This window comes from Pagrus major, chromosome 5 (assembly GCF_040436345.1).
Source record: "Pagrus major chromosome 5, Pma_NU_1.0".
Classification (NCBI taxonomy): Eukaryota; Metazoa; Chordata; class Actinopteri; order Spariformes; family Sparidae; genus Pagrus; species Pagrus major.
Genome location: NC_133219.1, coordinates 14085691 through 14104401, shown reverse-complemented (window position 1 = coordinate 14104401; position 18711 = coordinate 14085691). Strand labels below are relative to the sequence as shown.

The 18711-nt window shown below is 43.4% G+C and overlaps 1 protein-coding gene across 1 annotated transcript in view; it reads left to right on the top strand.

The window, feature by feature from the left end:
• Nucleotides 1-3878: 3878 nt before the first annotated feature.
• The window catches only part of sema4c (sema domain, immunoglobulin domain (Ig), transmembrane domain (TM) and short cytoplasmic domain, (semaphorin) 4C), a 98601-nt gene continuing 83768 nt past the window's right edge, over nucleotides 3879-18711 (top strand). Inside the window, exon 1 of the mRNA XM_073467212.1 lies at nucleotides 3879-4129. The gene's annotated coding sequence lies outside the window, so the exon portion shown is untranslated. The remainder of the gene's footprint in view (nucleotides 4130-18711) is intronic.

Below are 18711 nucleotides of genomic sequence, written 5' to 3'. Positions count from 1 at the left end.
CCAACCTTGGGTGCAAATAATCCCTGCAAATTAATTTTCATCATAGTCTTTCATTTGAAAATATTATTGACTGGAATAGACACAGAAAACATCCAGGGAAGGTCGAGGTCTGCTCATTTCTTATTTAAAAACACTTTCTTTTTATTTAAATTCCTAGAAGGCCGTACTCACCATACTAAGCACAGCTCTCCAGCATGAAACCCACATTTTCTCAACAGTGTCTCTTGATGTGGCCCGAAGCCGTGCTACTTCTCCCTTTTCATCACTGAGCTGTTTTTAACACGCTGCCGAATGAGAGTCCGACTCCAAATTAGTGTCCTAAATCCAAACTCATTAACTCGCAAACCAAACAAATCTGTGCCACGGCGTCTACAACCTGATGTGTGTTTGAGATTACGAGCATTATAATTCAGCCTTGTTTATTCGCTAATCTGTCTGTGTGAGGATTTGGGCAACTATCTTCACAGCGTTCACATCAGGCGGCATGTAAATTCAGACAGGCAGTTTAGAGCCAGGTGGGGATGAGCGGTGCGAGACGTGCGCTTACATACGGCGAGGAACAGTGGTGGAAGTGCTGCAAGTGTTCCTGCAGGAAAAGATATTACATCAGATAGTCGAAGATGAGAGGAAATATCTTATTTCAGTCTTGGTTTATTGATTTATGCTCAGGTTAAAAGGCACCGTGGTGCAGCTGCTACGCCAAGACAAAAATCATTTTCAATATTTTCTGTGCTAATCCACAAAGATTATCAATCTATTATTTGCCTACTAATCTTTCTGCTTAATCTTTGGGTCATAATCCCATGTTTTGTTTGTTATTTCATGTTTGCGTCCTCTCTCTGCGGGATTATTAAACTTTAAGGATAAGGTCACCCAAAAAGGAAAATCCAGCCATTATCCACTCAACCCGTTGTTTTGTTGTCCACCAAACATTTCTTGAACGTTCTCATAAACAACTGAAGTAGACGGGGGCCGATAAAAGTAAAATAACATAAAATGGCTCCCAACAGCTCCATACAAGTCTCCAGAAGCCCCGAGATCCCAAATTGATTTGCAGATATGTTATTTACACCATTTTTAAGCCAAAATCTTCACTGTAGCTGCTAAACTGAAAGCGTTAGCGTGCGTTGGGTGCACAAGCCTAAATGTGTGTCAAGGGTGTGAATATTGTCTTTTCAATTTGAGATCTAAGGGCTTGGATTATGCCAGACGAACTGTAATGCAGTCGTTTTATGTTTTTTTGGTTGTTTTTTTACAATTTAAAACAAGACCCCCTGTACTTCAGGCGTTTAGGGGAATGCTGCAATGCTGTTTTGCTGTGAAGTTGAGTAGATAATGAGTGATTTTTTATTTTTGGGTGAACTTATCCTTTAACATAAAATATTTGGCCTCTGATTCTAAAATTATTCATTTATTCTTGCAGTGTGAGTCAAGCTAAAATGAGAACTAGTTTGTATGAAGCCTGAGGGGTAACCTCCCAGCATGCACCGGGGCAACAATCTGATGGACAAAAGTCTAATTTCAAGTGCGTTCCTGCATCGTTACTGATGTTATTGTGTCCTACAGTGTTCTCAGTGTTCCCTCAATGCTAATGTTGTTACAGTTAGTTATTGAAGGGGAATGTCATCGATTTTACGCATTAGGTTCAGTTAACAAGTCACATGGAGCGCTACTGACTCAGTCAGTGAAAACAGTTTCAGACTTTGATGACATAATCAGGGTAATCTTGGGTTTAGCTTAGAGAGCCAAAATGTGTTGATGGAACTTAATCCGTATTACGGAATAAAAGTCATAATATTTCATATTATTTTTTTTGTTTTTATTTGTCTTGTCAGTCCCCCAGCTTTATGAAAGTGCATTACTAAATTCCTGGAAAACCCCTTTAAGAGTACATAAACATATTTATATATACTGTACAACATGATGTACATGATTGATAATTTGCTCTCCAATGTGACTGAATATAGCGTGACCATGGTTGAAGAGCGACATTAATCATGGCCTCTCTTGTTGTCCTATCAAGGACAATGAACTTCTTTATGTTTAACAGGCTAGAACTTGAAAAACACAGTCATGTGACAACATAATATAATCCCTCGCTCTTGCAATAGGAAAATAATGTTCATTTCAAAGGTTTAACTACTGGACAGAAGAAGAAGTCTTACTCCACTGAGTAGAATCCATGTTAACAGTGTTATTGATCATATTCAGCCACTAAATTCGACATTACATCTCCCCCTTCCATTGCATCCACGTTACAGTACAGCTGTTGTTCGGATCAGCTGCCCCCTCAAGTGGCTGCCAGTTTGGTGTGCTAATGTCAGTGTCGCTAATGATAGCTAGCTAACGTTAGGTCAGTACAGTATGCCTCAGCCATTTTTACGTTGGTTTTTTTTCAGAAACTGGCAACTACCAAGACTCTTGATGCCGACAAAACACAGATATCACATGATACGAACGGTGGTAAACTATTGGCTCACAAACCTTGTTAGAAGCTGGAACCAACACTTCTTCTACAGAGATAAACAAAACAACCATTTGAATTATTCATTCACAACCATAATAATGTGTTTTTAAGGAAAGGAGATGCTTTGATTCTGCACCTTTCTACAAACTCCGTAGATGTATTATTTTACATCAGTATGACCTTTAAATGTGCACTGGAGGCTTTAAGTTGAACAGAGAGACTCTTCCTCCTTCGGCAGACGAATCTGACGACAGTCATCTAGTGTCAGACTCTGCACAGACATCATTTACTCAGTGAAGCTCAAACATCCAAGTGAAGAAAAAAATGAGCTAAAAACATTTTCCAATGGACAACAGTACTCCTATTTGCATCTTCTTTCCAGGTTGAAAATCGATAAACAATCACAGCAGAGAAGTAGCAATTCATGTTTTGAGGAAAAGAAAAAAACATGACATACATAAACTCACCGATCCGTAATTCTGCCATGTTGCATAAGAGAAAAACATAATAGTAACATGTGTTTGAAGGCCACATCATAAAAGAGCTCAAAGAGTAAACAGATAATGTTTCCTCAGCTCGGCAATAACAGTGAAAGCAATAAAAATATCGCTGTATTAAAGCTGTATCGGTCTCCAGCTGGACATTTTCTCTGCCATGGAGGGAGATCTACCATCAGGCTGATTCACAGAGCAGGTCTGGAGCAGGTGCCTTGCTCACCGGCTCTTCCAGGCAGGAAGTGGTGAAGAACCAGACCCTCCGGTCTAACAATGCTCTCTTTAACAGCCGGGGCCACCCTGCTCCACAGCCCCCCGTTATAAAGGGACCTCAGGTCAGACCCCAGGTTGGGAAGCACTTTGCAGAAACAAGGCTTCACTTTCCTCACAATGAAAACTGTCTTCATCAAGCAGCGTCTGGGCTGCTGGGGGCCCCCTCTGTGTCGGGGCCCTTGTTCGGAGAGGCTAATGGGCGGAGACCTGTTAGTTAGTGTGCCTTTTTTTTTTTTTTTTTTCTTAAACCCTCCCAGGTCCCTGCTGTGATGCGTACTGCAGAAGTAGGCTGGGGGCGCACACACGCCGCAGCGCCACGCACCGCACACGCACACACACACATCATTTCCAGTGGAGACTGGCACAGAGACGCAGCGCCACGACCGCTCCGGTATGTCTGCTGGGTACGGACTGCTCAAACTTCTGCGCAGAGAGAGAGGCGGATAGATCCACCCGGCTCGTCCCAGATAGCGGATTAAATTCACGCTCTCTTCTGTTTCTTTCCTTTTTTTCCCCCCTGTTTTTTCTCCTCCTCCTCCTCCTCCTCTGGTTTCGTGTTACAAAGCCTTGGGAGGGAGTTGCGCGGAGAGCCAGTTCCTCTGTGTAGAAACTGAATGACAGGATCATATGGCTTGATTTTGCCTCACAGTCCAAACATTTTTTATTTTAGAAAAATCGAGACTGTAGGAAAAAGAGGAGAGGGGAACCGCGGGGCGAATTCATCCGAAACTGATGAGGATGTGGAATAATTTATAACTCCAATTCAAAAACAAACCCGAGATAACGGAGAGAGAGAAGGAGAGAGAAGAGGGGGAGAAACGGATACTGGATCTGTCGTCAGACGGAGAGGAAAGCGCAGGACTGTGATCATCAGCACCATCAGCGGAATCACAAGGTAAGTTTGGAGCCGTTATTTGTCGTGATGGTTGCCGGTGTGGACGCAAAGTAGACCGAGGGGGAAGCTGGAGGTGGAGGTAGATCCCGATCCCGAGGCTCCGGATCTCCAACTGTTGCCACGGAGCCCTCTTTTTCCTCGGAAATAGGACGCCTTCAGACACAATGCGCTGTCTAAACGGACCACTGAGGGGCTGTTGGGTTGTTTTCGGGGCTCAGTGTGGTGCAACTTTATCTCCATTTCGCGCAGCGTAAACACAGCGCACTGCGGTCAGGAGCAGTTGGAAGGGGATCAACTCCCCGGGTTTACCTACTGTATGGTGTGTGTGTGTGTGTGTGTGTGTGTGTGTGTGTGTGTGTGTGTGTGTGTACAGTATGCACTGCTGCACGATTCAAACTATACCCTGATGTATCATCCTCCTCATATACCGTGTGTGTGCTGCTGTCATGCCACAATCATTACCATGCACCTCCTCTGAGGACAAACATGCTCCTTGATTTCTTATTCTTCTGTCAGTCTGGAGAGTCTGTGCAGCTCTTAAATGAACTTTCAGGAGCCTTTTCTTCTTCTTCGGTGTTTTGTGTCATCTCTGGCATTAATATAATCCCCCTGTGATATTCCTAACTTAGTTTGTGACTTCCGAGCAGAGAGTTTCACAGCTCGCAGTGATGTGATGGCAAAGTATCCTGCACTCACATGCTGAGGATGCACATTTTCAGACCTCTACTGTAACATATACAGGGATTTTAAAGGCTCATCTCCACACAGCAGTTATAGGTGTCATATATGACAGACCTCAATGCCATAAAAGCAAAGAGTCCTTTCAATTGCTGCCTCTATTTCCCGCTTGCTCAGCTGACACTCAAAAAATTAAGCTCTTCTGGTGACAATAATCCACCGACTTGAGATATTACTTTGGAGTGCTTTCCCCCCATATTCCCCTTCCAGATTTTTTTCCCCCCTTAATGAAGTAAGTGTTAGCTCCAGTTGAGTGATTATTGTAATTACTGAGGGGGGCAGGCGTCCACGCCGGACAGTGAGCAAGGATTTGTGTAAAAAACGGTGGTGGTTTAGGAAGAGGGGAAGGAGGAGGAGGAGGAGGAGAAGTGGGGGGTCTGCCTGGTTTTCTTGTCTTCTTCTTCTTCTTTTTTTTTTTACAAGCTGGATGGTGCCACTGCCAGTTAACTAACAGACAGTACGAGGGGGGGTGGAAGTGTGGCCCTTCAAAATAAAGACGGTGTAAGGTTTGCGGGGGAAGTTGGGAAGTAGAGTCGTGTTATTGCCTCGAGGGATGGAGGAGGATGACTTTATATGAGCGTTATAGTGCTTGAGGTTAGTCAGATGATTTCTTTTTCATAAGGTGAGGTGATGTGTGTGCGTGTGTGTGTTTGCGTAACATTTACAAAGATTAATGAAAGTAATATACAGGTAAGGCTCGGTGCTGGCATTGAGCCCCAAGTTGACATTTGCGGTGTAGAGATGCAGCAGGGGATAATCCCGCCAAAATACACTTTACTCACCTTTTAATTTGTGGAATCGAGTTCGCAGAGCTTTAAGAGTGAATATAATCCTGCACATGAATGCACAGAGTAGATTAGACAAGACTGGAGCAGGCTATAAGGAGATGTGTCTGAAAACCGGTTCGGTCGTTGAGGCTTTTCCTCCAGACATCTGCATTATTCCCTCAAAAAGAGAGCTTTGAAAATCCAGTTTTATCCAGGGCAGTTGCAACAAAGACTCACACATACACACACACACACACACACACACACGTATGCACACACACTGCAGCCCTCTGGCCCCAGATGTTAATGCCTCCATTGAGAGAGCCACAGGACTCCTGCCGACTTGATCTCTTCATTGTCGGACAGACAATGGACGCCACATCCTGACCGCCAGCCTCCTTCCCATCTTCCCCTCACACACTCCTTATGCTACCCACACACACACACACGCAATTAAACAGCACACAGTCATGCAGACAAAGGACCGCATGCATCACGCATATATACAGACAGGCATGCTTTTACAGTCAGGATGTGTTTTTTTTTTGTTCTTTTATATATATTCTATTGTGGTGTTTGAGTCAGACAGATGTGAAACAATGAGTTGTTATCCACAGCATGTGTGTGTTTATGTGTCCTCTCTGGGTGATGTGTTGTACACTCGCCCCTGCTGTGCGTCCACTTCACAGAGAAAACAGAGCAGCAACTAATCATTACTTTCATGACATATTCACCCGCCATTGATCCATCCAAGTGTTTTGCAGTCAGAAAATAAAGAAAAGATACCCGTCAAAGTTTCCAAGAGCCAAAGACGACGTCCTCAGATGTTTTGTTTCGTCCGACGCACACCCTCACACCCAGAGGTGTTCAGTGTGATCATATAAAGCAAAGAAAAGCTGCAAATTCTTATATTTAAGAAGCAGGATTTTCTTTTCTTTTCTTTTTTTTTTTTTGCTATTTTGGTTTTGTTCCAGTCATCAAAATCGTTGTTGATTCATTTTCCCATCAGTCACTTGACCCATAACTTCAGCTGTACTTGCGTATGCGCACATGTGACGTTTGTTTTGACACCAGCGGGCCAGCATTGCATCATAGCCGTTACATCGTCACCGCGCCAGATGCCTCCTGTCTGCTGTGTGTGTTTGTGTGTGTTTAATTGTCATCTCTGTGTCACGTGCATCACGTCAGTGCAAAAGATCCTGATGCCCACATGGTGAGCAGCTGAATGCACAGTAACCTCCCGTGATAACAGGATGATTTTTTTTCAAATAACGGAACACACGCGCAGATCATTCAGTCTGTTGTCATGCTGCTCATTCTAAGCTGCTGTGAGAGCGTATGGATCTGAATTCACTGACGATAATTGTATTTTCAATGGTGGTGGAGATCTTTTTTCACATCCTCTGCTAAGCAACAGTTGATGCGCCAGCTTCCCACAGGAGGTTTTTCATTCCACCAACAATTTAAATCCTGTCTTTCTTGCCTTTCAAAACTCTGTTTCAGAGGCTGATTTGCTTTTGTTTCGTCTGTTTCAAACTGCTCTGTGATTCCTGCTGAGCTAAAGGGAGTTTACATCTCCGGCCATGCCCTCAGTGCTCTGATGCTGCATGAACGGAATCGGCCTGATTCATTTTTTGATGCCTCACGGTGTGTGTGTGCATGTGTGTGTGTGTTTGTCTTGAACAGAGATATGGTTCATGGGAGGCCAGATGCAAGGTCTGGAGAGGAGAAGCAGATGGGTCGTGTGTGTGTGTGTGTGTGTGTGTGTGTGTGTGTGTGTGTGTGTGTGTGTGTGTGTGTGTTGTAGGGGAACAACACACACACACACACATGCGGGAGGCGGGGCTGGGCTGGACAGGCTGATGTTTAGAGAAGAAGGAAGGGAAGGGGCTTGTTTACAAGACCGTGATGGTAAATGGGCTTTGGCAGGGTGCAGGGTCAAAGTGATACAAACCTTATGTTTTCATGCTTTCCCTGCATATGTGCCTGCTTTATTAATGCTATTAGTTCATTATAATGGACCCTATTAGCTACGGAGACAAGGTAAAGTGTGTGTGCATGTGTGTGTGTTGAGAGGAGGTGTGATATGTGCACAGCTGTGGACCAAAAAATGACACAGTCACACCAGAACACAAGTCAGGCTCACAAAATCCCACTCACACACACTGACACGAAGGATTTTTACACATTGACATGATGAGACAACTCGTGGCGTCATTTCTGTTTTTAGTCCGTCAAAATTCAGACCATTAAATTTGTTGCTTCTTCTAGCGAGGATGTTGCTTCTTCTCCTTCCTCCCTAACGTCCTGCCATGCGTCCTTATTTCTCTTCGCCTTTCCTGACGAGGATGAATGTGAGGCTCTCTCTTTTTTATTTTTTTTTTGTTTTTCCACTGACCTTTCTCCCCTTCCACCATCTGCCATTTTGAAAAAGTTTTATCGCTACTAGAGGAACAGTAGCCTGTAATTCTTTCTGTGCCCTAAAGCAATATTTCTTTGTGCTGTAAAAATCAAACCGGGAGGAAATCTGCGATGGCTCAGACAGATCAACACACTGCGACAGAAGAAGTGGACAGAGCACCAGCAAACACACACTTTGCACTGTGCACCTGCAATTAAGCAGTTTGATTTTGAAACAGTTGAGGCTGTGTGTCATTTAAATGAAGAAAAGCCTGTATTTGGATGTAATCATGAACATAATGGGTCAAGAACATACATTAGAATATAAAAGTTAAGTGCAACCAGTGTGAAAAATCAGTCCAGAACCCTGAGTGGATACTTCTGTATCTTTTGGCAGATGGCAGCAGGGCTCTGCATGGAATCATCCCAATCATGACTACGCCCTACATGTGACTGCAGACAACATGTACTATACTGTCTGAGTGCACTGGCTGGACACTAGGTACAAGAGAACATAAGAAATGTATTCACAGGAAATAATACACATCAAAGAGTTAGGGCCAGGGTTGAAATGTCACTGCTTTTTAAATCTCACATAGAGAAATAAAACTGTTTTTCTGCAGCTCCTGGATCTGTCTCACCAACTTCAGCAATTCATTTTATTTTTCTGCAGCTATGAGTAACGCCTCTACTGTTTTTTTGTTCTGTGGAACAATAGTGCACATCAACAGCTCACTCAGAAATCAAGTGTTTTCACGCACACATAACATACTTTATAGATGTTCCTTAATGCTACGTGTGCATTCTGAAATTCGTGGCCGTGTTACCCAGTCTCCTGTCTGTGTTATATTTGTGCAGCATTATTTTAAAGTCCCATATGTGCAGAATTCTCACCGTGCTGATCATATCCGATGGTGTTTTCTCATTCGCTCATGTTTTTTTTTTTCGCAGTGTGCCGAGCTCTTCCGGCTCTTCCTGACTCATTTGTTTACAAAAATGTCTTAAATGTCGTGCAGCCATAATTCATTGTTGTTAAAATCCTACAGAAGGCACGATTAATAGAGAACACAAGCAGCGCATAAGCGGAAGCGCGCACACATTCTGCACAACCTCCGGCCCCCTCTCAGTGGCTTTAAGGCCTGTTGAGAAGTTTCCATCAGGCAGTGAAGATGGATCCAGAGGGTTTTGGCAGCAGCTGTGATTGCTGTCGTTCCGAGACGAGGAGCTTTTGCTCTTCTGCAACTTGGCCCTTCCCTTTGAGCTCTCTCTCTCTCTCTCTCTCTCTCTCGTCCTCTGTCTCTCGCCCAGTTACACTCATGTATTTTTTTCTCCTCTTCCTCTTCCCTCTCACTCGTTTCGGGCTCAATTCGAGTAGCATAATGAGGTCAATTTCTGCATTGCCAAAGTGTAAGCACTTAACACTTACATAGCTCAACTTTAATTGAACAGACAAGTGCATATTCAGCCTATTGTGAATGAAAACTGTGCTTGCATAGAGGAAAGTACTATAATCCTATTGGTGGCTCTAATAGTAGTGCCAGCACTCTGAATGCTGCCATTATGGATCTGTCTCTCTTTTCCCTCAAATCAATTGAGTTAGATTGAATGAAGTCTTATTGGCATTGTTGTCAAAAATTTACATTATTACCAAAAAATGCAATACCCTCAGAATATAGAACACGAGGCAGTAATAAATATTTGTCACTCTCTATGAATGATGCAGCTCCCCTTTGGGCCAATCAATAAATAAATAAGCCCTGGGGGAGGAAAAGTGTTTCCAGGAAAGTCAGACTGGTGGAAAATTCAATATGGTGCATACTGACGCTCCTGGAGGCGAATCTGTCGAGCCGGTGTAGCTGGATGCACCAAATGCTTTAGCTCTTGCAGCGTGGATGTTTTGTTTATCAAAGCCTTTCATTCTGACCTGTAATTTCCCCCCTGTCGTCCTGATAAATGTAATTTTAAAGATGTCAGAATGTGGCGGTGAGAGGCATCACCCAAATCTAATCAGCGTTGTCTGAAACAAACGAACAAACAGATGGAGAGTAATCCATAGCTCCCCGCAAAGGCATAAATGTTTGTGTGCTTTTAGTTTTCTCTGCACAACACACTCTCTATCTGCTGCCTTTATATGTGATGTGCTCAGAGAGTTACTGGAGGCCTTTAGAAGAAGCTTGGTCGAGCTGCTCTGGGTGGCTCGGGTCGTCTGCATTATTTATCAGCGGTAGAATGGAGGTGGAGGAGAGCCCTGACCTGCTTGTTTGTTACCAGCTGACCACTATTGGCCATCTGCTGCCCGCCAGCTCCCCTCTCTCTCTCTCTCTCTCTCTCTCTGTCTATCATTACCTCTCTCTCTCACGATCTATCTCTATGATGCTCTGCTCTCTGTGTTTGCATCTGACTTTCTATCAATAACTGGGTTTCCATCCAAGTTTTTATGGAAAACAGGACACATAGAGTCAGAGAGGTTAAATGGATTTTTTGCTTACTTGTGATTGAGGAGGGTTCAGCGAAAACGGTGTCAGAAAAATTGATGACTAGGCAGTTTTTCAATAGGCTTTTAAGCACGCAGGACGTACAGTGGATTTGATAGTGGGTAACTGAGAGGGTGCTAGCTTATGTCTTACTGCTGTCAATATTATATTTAGTTTTTGGTTTTTTTTTTAAACAAAGAAATATAACATTAATAGAGCTTTGAAGGTGCTGGGAGGCCGACTTTGTGTCCCTGTCTTTTTCCTCCAGCTTGAAGACATTCTGCTAAGCTAAGCTAACGGGCGTTAAAAATGAGAGAGTTATTGATTTTTCCCTCCATCTCCTGGCACAAAAGCAAATAAGCGAATTGCGCAGAATGTCCAACTTGTGCTTTAATGAGATGTCTGCAGCAACATGCTCTCTTCCTGCTCAATCATTAAAGCTCATGTCTACATCTATACAGCAGCATCCATCCATTTGAAGTAAGCTATCGCTGGCCATGCAGTATGTTGTTTTCATCTCCTAAATGAGTCAAAGACAAGAGAGAGAAATCTTCATCATATTTGATACTCGTCCAGTAATTTCCTCTTCAGATAGCAGCTGGACTGATCTCTCCTGCTTCATCCCATTTCCTGGGTCTGCCCGTCCTTGGCTGCCGTTGAAATTCTAAAGCTGGATCCGGGAGAGATAGTAATATATGCTCGGCCAAAAACCTTGTCAGCAAGCCAACTGTGTTTCGGGGGCACCGTGTAAGGTATTAAATATGTTTTCTGAAGCCCCCGACGAGCCTGTTCGTCGTCTGCTCGTTGTTTTGTTTGTTCCGACTCAGCAGATGTTTTCTGGCTCAGTTGTCCACACTGTGTTCTGTGTACAGGGGACCGCCGGAATTGTTCTCTTTTTTGTTATTCTGGTTTTGGTGACACGTCAAAGCTGTTTGGAGCCAGTGTGAATGCGGAGGTTCCCATTGTTTACTGTCAGTCGCAGCATTGCTGTGTGTGTGTACTTTGCATAGAGTATGCATATTCAGCTCCTGCGTCTTATTGTTTTTATGCATTGATTCCTGCGCAGTGTATGCAAATGTGTGTGAGCTATCAGGAAAAGATAAGAGTAAAAAAATACAGGCTCATGGAGTGGATGTCTGAGATTGTGTGTGTGTGTGAATAATGATGCAGATGAAGTGGGCAGTAAGAGGAAAGTAGGCCCCTACCCTCCTCTTTCCCGTGTTAACCAGAGCATGGTGGTTTGTTTTTATGACAGCCTTTTTTTTGGCATTGTTCTGGTCCGATAGAGCTCGCCCTCCCTACCGTGGGACTGGCCGTTAGTGGGCAGGAAGTGCCGGGAGCGCGCAGCGTGAGAGCACACACACTCACACACACGCATACATGCATACTGTAATGCAGACTCCAGCCCCTCCCAAGCTATCGCCCCACACTCACACATAAAGTTTTGAGAGGACAATAAAAAGTTGCCCCGCGGCTCGCAGGCTGGTAAGCTGCAGCTTATCCAGGAAGGCGCTGCAGCCAGGCTAATGGCCTCTCTCCAGGGTAGGCACTACAGAGGGGCCCATCCAGGCTTATCAGCGGCAGGAGGGCCCCTACACGGTTGCTCTTTGAGAGCTGTGAGAGTAGCTTAGCATTCGTAGAGAGCTACCTCTGCTTATTTCCTGTTGTGCTTGTCTAATGTTATCTTGGCTGTACAGGAAAATCAAAGGTAGTCGTGACAGACTCCAAATGAAAACATAGATGTTTACCCAGTGTAGCACCTCCAATTGGAAATCAAAGTTAACTTGCAACTTTTAATGGAAGTCCAGGTCTTACCCGGGAGTCAATGCTAGTCTTTATTGTTTAAAAATCAATGTTAGAACAGCGTGGCTTTTACTTCTTTCTGGTACCACGGGGCCCTTTTGGCAAGTGCGCAGAGGATGGTGGACAAATGCTGTTTAAATATCTCCACAGCAGAGGTGCATTTTTTTTCTTCTTTCATTGAGTAAAGTCAAAGTAAAGAGCCAGCATGATTCACAGGATATGACTGAAAGTGAGATAAGTGACTGACTAATCAGATTTGGCCTCATGGATGTTAGCATGACGGCTCCAGCGTGACTGAGCCCGAGTCGCTGCTCCTTCTCTTCATCTGTAGAGGAGCAGGAAGTGGAAGAGTTTACACAGCAGCTGCAGACTCCACTGCAGCGAGGTAACCTGTGACTGTTGCTGTCGCTTCTTGTGAAGGATTTGCAAAACACAACCCTTTTTTGGCTGGATGGCAAAGTAATAAAGGCAGTACAGTACCGTGCCTAAATATCTTGAACCTGTTTGTTTCTGTTGATGGTGCCACCTCCCCACCTACTCTTCTGCTTTGCATATTGCCCATAGTAGATGAGATGAGATCCAACAAGAAAAACACATACACTTCATAATCAATGTAAATGATCGACTTATACTGAAGGTGGATATACAGTATGATCCTGATATGAAGAGCATCTTTATACCAGGTGGAACCATGCTCTAATGGAGCCTTCTACTGGTGGCCATTGAGCAGATCCACTGGACGAGACAGGAGTTTACCCTTTAATCCCCATTTATCTTTTTAGTGTTTGCTTAACCTTGAACAAATTATATATTTTTGATATTTGGACATGAGCTCAGGGGATGGAGGGGATGGTGTTAGAGTTAGAGTTAGAGGAGGGAATGCTGCTAATCCAGTGACCACAGTTCAAGACTGTGTTTCAACATTTACAAGTTTCCAACTGAGTTTGTGGTGGAAAAAAAAAAAAAAATTGCTGAGAAGTCATGCCACAGCATTAAATAGAAAATTGAACCTGAAGAAATGTTAAGTTGCAACATGAAAAATGCGTCAACATGAAAAAAGTCAACATTTATCCCGGCAATGGGTTGAAATATTACATCTTCCTGTATTATGGCGATACCATCAGTCCGTGCTGGATTTATAGTTGCGCTTTAAGTTGCAATGGTGGTTTCTCCAACCAGAACTGATGCCAGTGGAGATTGTTGATCATGACGACATGTCAGACGCGATCTTTTCTTTTTCATTAACCAAAAGCACAAAGACATCTCGATGGCAAACCTTCTCGCCCTGATCAAAGCAAACACAGCAGTTGAGCAGCGGTGATCTCTGATTCTGTAATGCGACAAGATGAAAAAGATGTCCTGTGGATGTAACGACACTATAAGTATGTGCATAGAAGTAGATAAAAGAATGGAAAGACGTTTATTCCTGTGGTGTATATAATTAAAGCATGGTACAGCTTGATCATGTATGATATTTCCCTGGTGTCAGGTCGGTGATATCAACCAGTGGAATCCAACACGGAACAATATCCATCTGTGGTATCTGCAGTGGGAATCCTGTTAATCCCCAGGATCAAGTATAAATATAGATTTATGGATTCATTTTCTCTGGGTCTGCTCCCACAGGCTTATTGAAACATCACTGTTGGCTTGGCAGTATTGGTTATTAGTGCTAGCTCTGGTTAGCACATTATTAGCCTCACCTCGAGTCTAGCATCTCCTTTGAGCACAGCTGTATCAGCAGCTGCAGCTATAATAGTCCTGTTGTTGAGGTGTTGGTCTGGTTTGTGTGCCGAGGAGGGGGTGAAAGAGAGAGACAGAGGCTGTGTTTGCCCCCTCACCCGCCCCTATCCTGCTGCAGACTCACCTTTGACCCCCGGCTGGCTGAACCCCCCCCCCCGTCCCATCCCGCTGCTCTTTTCCAGTCCACTGCTCTCTGCATGATGTCTGGCTGTCTGAAAGGAGGGAGGGATGGAAAGAGAAGAAAAGACAGAAATATGCTCAGTGGGATGAGGCAACAATAATATAAAAGAAACGAGATAAAGGAGGAGAAAGAACACATATTGGGAGGAGTACAAGGGCTGTGGAGAGGGAAAAAATAGAGAAAAGTAAATGGGTTGCCAGGTTTGGTCCAGTCCTGGAGAGAGACAGAGATTTGAGAGAGAGAAAGAAGCCAGCTCGCGCAGACAACAGCCCTGAGAAACCAAGATAAGAGCCGACCAGCAGTCAACAATTACACCATCAATTTCCAGACTGGCTTTCACCTCCTTCTCTCACTGGCTCTTTCAATCTTTCTCATCTTTTGCTTCTTGGTCCTCGCTCTTATTCTGTTTCCTCCCCTTTATTCCCCACTGCTGTGCTCCCGATGTGTTTTTGTAATAGAGCTCTCCACGTGCAGCCTGTTACACACACACATACACTGTATTGTGCTCTGACACATACACACATGCACACAGTGGTGCCTTCCAGGAATGAAAAAAAATACTCACCACTGCACTTTAAGTTTACTTGGTGATACCAGTTAATACTTGTAGTTATTCTTTTGCACCCTCTTCTGACGGGGTGGTCGCTAACGCTTTTAGCTTAGCAGCTACAGTGAAGATTTTGGCTTTAAATTATACAAGGTCGCTAGAAACTAGCTACTGCTTACATGCAAACGCATCACCAATGATATAACTAACAAAAATAACACTTTTAAAAGGACATGCATCTGCATTTAAGTACTGTTTCTTTTGCAGTATTTTACACAACTGTCTTGTGAAAACCCTGAATCTTCAACATGTCCTGTTCCCACAGCCCTGTTTCTAGCTCTGTGACGGTGCACTTTCCATACAAAGTGCTTTTAAATTGTTTATGCTAGGGTTTTCCAGAATACCATATTTTGGGCTCGGTACTGCAGCTTCAGTAAGAATTTCCTGTGGATAAGAGCTTCGACAGAGGATGGGGACACACTATACTTTCCCCAAACTTGCAGTTAGTATTATTCACTCATACTCTTTGTTATTACTGTAATTATGAGTCTAATGACAGATGTGGACAGGAGGGTAAGACGTCAGCCCCTGTCTGTTACGTCCAGCAAAAGCACTGTCTCCTTCCTCTTAAAAAAAAAAAGAAAGTCAAAAATCCTGAAGTGGTTGAATACAGATTTGGACATAGATTACCATGGCAACAGTTGGAGCTTTTAAGCATTCAGGTCAACCCTGGTTTGTGCAATGAAATAATTAGAGAAAATTATAAAGATTTAGGACAAAATCCTTAGTTCTGTGGAAAAAGCATTCAAGTTCAGATGAAGCTATTGAGCGTCAGGAGACCGACTTAGCCAAACAGATTTTCTCTTCGTATCCCTGAGGTGAGCTGGAGGGATACATCCAGAGCAAATATACCATGTTGATTTGGCTAAACTCAGCCCGCTGAAGCCTCACATTAGCTTCAGCTGAAATCAAGAACACTTTTTGGAAAAATGAGAGGAGCTGTTATAGCGACCAAGTGTGTCTATAAAGATGAACAGGAAGAAAAATCCGTCTTTTAACACAGATTCAGTTTATCGCAAAAATCCAAGATCACCATATTAGAAGACACATCGTTTGTCAAGGAGCAGAGACAGATATGGAAGGCCACATGCATTTTCTCACACGCTCTCACCTGAACTAACACATTCACACATGCACGCATTTGCACACCTTCATATGCACACACACACACGCACACTTCTATCATCTCTCTCGCTCTCACACACACAGGCCCGTGGCATATGGAACAGTTTATCTCGCAGTGTTATTTTTTTTTTTTCTTACCTATTAGGGAGTCTTTTTTAGGAACACCAGGGAGGAGAGAAAGGCAAACTCTTTATTATGATTTTTTCGCCTGAGGTTAGACCAGCCGTGGAGAACAAACACACACACACACACACACACACACAGGCACATACACACACACAGAAAACTCTGAGCCACCCTCTGCCTCTACGCGTCAAAAAATCAATAACACGTCTCTTTAAAAAAGCCTGAAACCTAATGGAAGGAGACAGTGAGAGAGTGAGAGGGGGATGCTGATCAACCCCACCAACACACACTCACACATACACCCTACTCTCTTTCCGTCTTACTCACTTTCTCTGCTGATTGTGCTTTTTCTTCTCCTATCTATAGATAGATAGATAGATAGATAGATAGATAGATAGATAGATAGATAGACAGATAGACAGATAGACAGACAGATGTGTTACAGTAAGGTAGAGAAAGCAAGAGTCGTGTCAAATTGAAGCGACTGAGTTAAATCGCTCTCCCTATTTAAAATTCATTGACCGTCCATCCTCCATCCCTCCGTCCCTCCATCCATCCCGTCCTCTCATATCTCTGCGGCTGAACAGCTCTGATTTGTGTACCAGGATTAAATTCCTCAAATTTGTCTTTCACTCCCTGTGGGAGAGGACCGTGCTTTTTAATTAATTGATTTTGAAATGAAGTTAGCTGCCACGCGTGTGCGTGGGTGTGTGTCTGCGTGGTTAACTGGGTGTGTGTGTGGTTGCGGCGGAGTGTGTCCTTCTCTCTTTCCCCGACGCTTAGCCGGGTGGCTGAGGGGTGTGGATGTGTGTTTTGCTGAGTGTGTGCCTGTGTTCCTATCTGTGCCTTTGTAATTATCTACAGTCGGAGGAGCTGAAGGAATGGATGTGGATGCTAAATCTACAAAATCTACAGTAAATCTGGAGTGTAAAAAATGACAATATATGGTTTAAGAGGGGTTATGTGCCTTATGTGTTTAGTACAAATTTAACAAGTGAGATATAAAATGTTAATTAGTGTGCTTTGGAGGTTCTGCTGGGCGGGCTTTGTTACATCAGGGCAGAGCCAGGCTAGCTGTTTCCCCATGTTTCCAGTCTTTATGCGAAGCTAAGCTAATCAACCATTGGCTGAAGCCTTTTATTTAACATGCTGTTATGAGAGTACTATCGATCCATTCTTCTCACTGCCAGCAAGGAAGCAAATAGGTATATGTGCCAAAATGTCAAACTACTCCTTTAAGAAACCTGAGAAGATGTGCATGTAGTTTATGTCGGGGACATTAAACATCATCACGCCAAACACGAGACTCATCTACTCACCAGTCCGTCTTTACAGGCCGACTTTATTTGCAAACTGTTCTGACTCCACTTGACAGCTCATAAACTGATCCATTTATATTAACGTGTGTATCGTATAGTAGTAGTAAGAAGCTTAGTGTTGAAGTTATGCGACCGTGATGTAGTCCGTTTAATGTTAGCTTTTCACTTCTGGCGGTTTAATTTACGCTCCAGAGATCATAAAAGTGATGTTCAAATGTGAGAATTAACTTGCTGAACAAAACGTGTAAGTATCATAAGCTTGTGTTTGTCACAGAGATTATTTCCTGCTATAATCCAAAATCCAATTGAAAAATACTTCATCCCTGCAGCACTCTATATCATACGTTTAAGTGTTGGCTAATGATGATTGTTACAAGTGTTGTGTTGTTCGTGAGTGCTTCGTTAAACATAAGTCGGGGTGAAAAAACTGAAGTGAATCATTTTCCTGAAACGATCCGTTCATCAGTCAGTTATATTGAGCTCTCGAGTGGACATTGAGGAACACACTCACTCACTGATTCATGTCATTTGTTCGCAGGAGGTGTGTTCAACATTAAACACTGGTCTTTGACCACAGTCCAGATCGATGACATTATGTAGACTAACACTGTATGTATAGGCTGACATTTAATAGTACTGTGCGTAGTGCTGCGTGCATGCAATATTAAACACACACATAATGTAGCTGTAAAGATCACTGACACTCATTGAACGGGGTGTTGTAGGCCACACAGACAAGCACTTCACCTGTTGTTCCACTCAGCTACATTTAAATATACAGTATGTAATGTATATGAATACAGATAAATGGCAGGTTTTAAGGACGTTACTTGAACTTCCTACCTGAGGACAGATTATTGCTTTCCACAAACCTGGACTTCTTCTGTAGTTGAGATCGGCCTTCATATTATTATTCATCATATGAGTGAAATACGAGTAAGCTAAAGGGAGGCTGTCACCTAACAATGCATCAACCTCATCTTGACAGACGCACCACACCCGGTTTTTATCTCAAACATGCAACAGTTGCAGGTTGTGCTGTAGGATTACTGATGAACAGATACAGACTTGACAAACAGTGCTGAGCCGCTGTGATAAATGGTAATCAGAGCCGACATGAAAAAGGCTTCCCTCGGCATAATTACATGCTTCTTCATCTTTTCACCAAACCACCTCACCTGTGCGACTTTTTTTTTTCCCCCTGATCAAAACCGACCTGCTAAATAATGCAGAGTTTTTAACTGTGGCTGCTGTTGCTAATAAAAAGTCGTGTCAGTCTTCATTTGCTAGACCGTTCTC